The sequence below is a fragment of the Apodemus sylvaticus genome, chromosome 1 (genome assembly GCF_947179515.1).
Source record: "Apodemus sylvaticus chromosome 1, mApoSyl1.1, whole genome shotgun sequence".
NCBI classification, from domain to species: domain Eukaryota; kingdom Metazoa; phylum Chordata; class Mammalia; order Rodentia; family Muridae; genus Apodemus; species Apodemus sylvaticus.
In genome coordinates, this window is record NC_067472.1 from 65772790 (window position 1) to 65777467 (window position 4678).

At 46.5% G+C, this 4678-nt stretch overlaps 1 non-coding gene across 1 annotated transcript; it reads left to right on the forward strand.

Annotated features, from left to right (window-relative positions):
• Positions 1–2894: 2894 nt before the first annotated feature.
• Positions 2895–3041, forward strand: LOC127676549 (small nucleolar RNA SNORA48). The gene has a single exon (XR_007976020.1). It is a non-coding gene; the product is annotated as a small nucleolar RNA SNORA48 (small nucleolar RNA).
• Positions 3042–4678: the final 1637 nt, after the last annotated feature.

Here is a 4678-nt window from a genome sequence, read left to right on the forward strand (position 1 = left end):
TGGAACACCACATTGTCCCGGAGCCGGGGTGCCCAAGCTAAGGGGTGTCGTTCAGTCTACACCGGAGTACCCATCCTCCTAAAGGAAATGGCATGGGATGTTTTCGGGTCTATGTTTTCTATAGGTATATTTTAACTAGACCAGATGACTCAGCATTTACATAAACATGCAAATACAGGCTTGGAAGATGCTAAGAACAGAGACAGGACAAGCTCAGCCTGGCGCAGCAGATGCAGAAACATATTGGAGATGGGAACAACAAATCAGTGTGTGCGAGCCCCACACAGAGATGCAGGAAGAAACCCAACCAGAATACACAAGACAGTGTGTGTGGGCCCCACACAGAAACCTGAGAAAATGGGGGCACACTCCAGCATGGCAGTGTGTAAGCCTTACAGAGACACTGAAAGAAACCAGAGCAGACTCCACCCGGTCAGCATGTGTGGAAGAGGGTCTTGGCTTGCTCCCCACCCTCAGATCAGCTGGTGTGCCAAAGACCTTAGACTTCCTGAGATATGGGAGGGCCGCAGGAGTTTGCCTGGAGGCTTGAAACCAGGCAGTTCTTCCTGGGGAGACAGAAACAGCCAGATGAACTCCATTTAATTTTAAAAATTATGGCTGACACAAATCCAAGTAAGCAAAATCAGAGAAAAAGAACAACAAAGGATGAGACACACTTTGAATTAAAATCACAGAGTGGTGATTCCTTAGCATCTAAGGTTCCTGACAGTCACCTAAACTTGCCAGGAGCCTAATGGAAATAACTGTAGAATGCAGTGACCAGCTGACAGAAAAGAGAAACAGACAACACACACACAGAGTTAGGCTGGGATTAGTTCACACAAACGCAAGTCGGAACTCGGGGAGAAAACATTTCCTATCACACTAGTGAAATGCAGCAAATTTGACAGTAACCTGTGTGGACTGGGTGTGAGGAAACAGCCATGTTGTCCCTTGTCAGAGAAAACAGAAACCAATGCATCATTGTGGGGTCAGGTAAGCCACATGGACAAACTTTTAGGTTCACAGGGCCTGGTGATACTACAACTCAGGTGCGAAGACAGACAGACAGACAAAGATCAAAGCATGCCACTTTGTCTAGAGCATTAAGGTATACAAAAGGAACCTGGGGAATGAGTGTAGGAAAAGCCCCACCCACTAGTGTCTCACCCTGGTGCACAGCAGACAACTGACTGCAAACAATAAACCATTTGAAATAACCTTTTCCTTCTATGAACTTATTCTCTGGAACCTTTTTCCTCAGTCTTCTGTGCCACCCTGTGTTTGCTTTCCTTCTCTGGAGACCCTTATACACACACAAAAGTTAAAATATTGACATCAAGTAACATTTGTATCCTCTTACTGTGTTGTTGTTGGGCCCAAGACACTAATCCTAAGAGGGAAGGGGAAAAGATTTTATGCCCTGAAATAGATGAGAGACCAGGGCTAGAAGAAGAGTCCCTGTTACTGAAGACACCATACACGTCCAACACTGAACTCAGATCCTCTTCACTGAGAACTGGCTCTCACAGCACCGGAAGACACATGTCTTAGGATTTTATTGCTATGAAGAGATACCATGACCACAGCTACTCTTCTAAGAGAGAACATTTAATTGGGCATGACTTAAAGTTTCAGAGGTTTAGTCCATTATCATCATGGCAAGAAGCTTGGTGGCCTACAGGTAGACATTGGTGCTGGAGAAGGAGCTGAGAGCTCTACATCTTGATCCACAAGCAACAGAAGGAGACTGCTACACTAAGCCTCGATTGAGCACATGAGACTTCTCCTTGGTGACACAGTTCCTCCAACAAGACCACACCTCCTAATAGTGAGCCAAGCATTTAAAAACATGAGTCTATGGGAAGCATACCTATTCAAACCACTACAACACACACCATGCAAGTTTCCAAAAGACGGAAGCAGTAACAGTCCTACCCAGCTGTGATGTCTGTGAACCACAATGACAACTAGCAGGCCACGATAACCCTAAGGGTGCATGTGTACCATGATGGTTGCCAACAGATCTCTAATTGGACTTAAAACTGACACTGGAAACCTCACTAGCTAGCCAGGGTTAGTAAAGTCATGGATCTTAGATGAGATCCTGTAACCACTACTTTACTAAATCAGCACAGTCCCTATCTACATTCTAAATACTTGTCATCATACCCACAAGTAAGTGTGGTCCTCACCCTTCCTCAAGAAAACTTCTCCTTGCAACAGATGTAGATCATTATAGAAACCACACCCAACTGAACCACAAGGTTGTGGAGCCCAGTCTCAACAAATATATTTACAGAATAACTCCCACACCTAAGACTAGGGGGACGTTGTGGAAGAGGGGCCAGAGAGATCTTAAGAACCAAAGGACCTGGGAGTTTGCTGTGAGATTGTGTCTCCTAGTAATGTTACAAGCCACACCCATATCTCACAAACATCACTGCCTGAACAAGAGCTGAACAAGAACTGCAACAACAGACGTGGTAGCTGGATGAGGGTGGGTGGGGGCTGGGAAGCTCACAAGACCCGACCTCTTCCCGGAAGGGGCTTCAGGCAACTAAGGAATGTTGACAATGGGAGAAATTGTCTTCCCCAGGGAAGAGCACACCGATTGCTTATCCAATACCAAATGGTCAGCCATGAAAACATGTAAGTAGCATTATACAAACTGAGCAGGTTGTATTCTTTATTTATGAACATATGTGCATATACACGCATACATGTAACAATTAGTCGGGCGTGGAGGGGAAGGGCATGAATCTAAAAAGAGAGCAAGAAGGAGTAGATGGTTTTGTAGGGAAGAGAAGGAAAATGATGTAATTATATTATAATTTTTTAAAATAAAAGAAGTTTAAAAAATGGTTTCAAACGAACAAAAAACAGATGAGAGCCCTCTCTGGCAATGGACAAAGAGACACCTCGTTGGTGGTGGTGGTGTCCTTCTGTCAGTCAGGGGCAGAGCAGACAGCAGTCCTTTGTTCATCCTAGCATGATGCCTGACTTGGTGGCCAAAGCTGTCTTATGCCTAAGACTCATAAAGATCAAATCAAATCAAATTAAATCAAGGCAGTGCAGTGCTGTGCAGGAGGAGGAAGACAGACAAACAGACCTGTGGATGGCCATGCCACCCACAGACCTGCCCTCCAGGGCATGACACAGGCAGGCCACAGACAGCCACTTGCTACCATGCCATGCCATACACCGCAGATGGAGGATGTCACCTAGAGGCCTGACAGATGCATGACCAGCCTGCAGGAGGAGCCACCAAAATGTGCAAGTAAGTGGTGGTCTGAAGTGGAAACAAGGATTTTTTTTTTTTTTTTTGGAAAGTCGGTTGGATGGTATTTTGCAGGGGCAAACATGTGAAGGAACGTTTCATTAAAGTGGACACAGGTCGGGCAGTGCTGGCACATGCCTTTAATCCCAGTGCTCGGGAGGCAGAGGCAGGTGGATTTCTGAGTTCAAGGCCAGCCTAGTCTACAGAGTGAGTTCCAGGACATCCAGGGCTACACAGAGAAACCCTGTCTCGGAAAAACAAAACAAAACAAAACAAAAAAAACAAAACAAAACAAAATAAAGTGGACACAGGTGTGAAAGACTCAGGCAGACTCGTGAAGGAATGTTTCAGTGAAGCAGACACAGGAGAGAGGGTGGTCTGCTAAAGCAAGCACGTGAAAGTCTCGTGATGAAGGATTCTTTGCTAACAACACACATGTATTGGTGAGCCTTACGTTGCATAGTTGAGGTGCATTTGTCAAGACTCCATAGAGAGAAGCATACCAAAAAACTTCTGGTGGTGTGCTGCAGTTTCCTGCAGCTTCCAAAGACTCAGGTTGATTGGATGCATGTGCTGAGTAAGATCTGTGCTGAGGCAAGGCATGTGGAGGACATGTGATGTTTAGAAGATATAAAAAGGACTCCACAGATGATGGAGACGGAGCTTGGCTTGCTGGTATAGCTCACTGTACAATGCTTGAGGGTATTGAGTCACCCCTGATCTTCACTTCCCTGAGAGAGGCATAGCTGAAAACCTTTCCCGGTGTAGCTCTTGGTTCCTCCTGCTGATTTGAGCCAAGGCTGTGGCCTGGCTGTCTCTGCTAGGTCATATCACTGATGCTGCTAACCTGACGTTACCAAACTGGACTGCTGGTGTATCCCTGAAGTGTATCCCTGCCGCTGCCTGCTAATCTGTGAACTAAACTGCTAATTTCCAGACAACACAGATGGGAATTGCTCCAAAGAACCTTTCTAAACAGGTTCACTCCTCCCCTCCCCCCCCCCAACCCCATATCCTTTCTTTTCAACTATCTCTGGTGGGGACATGGGCTAAAGGGCGGTTAAAGCATTTAAGAGACATAATTAAAAATAAGATTTGAAAAAAATTAAAGTTACAGTGGTCAGATGGGAGAGAAAGAGAAGTGGGGCAGCTTGAGCATTATGAAGAGAAATGGGTGCGGGGATGATGCCCACTTCCTATCCCCTCGACACCTGCAGTAGTAGCTGGAAGAGCTGGCCCTGGGGTTGTGGAAGTGAGAGCCTTAGCCCTGGGCCACACAGTGGAGCTGGCACTGATGGCCAAGGCAAGGCTGAGGCAGCCCCAACGATGTGAGAGCAGGAGAGCTGGCCCAGCCCCTCACAGGCTGCAGCTCCTGGGAGACTGGGCCCCGAACCTTTG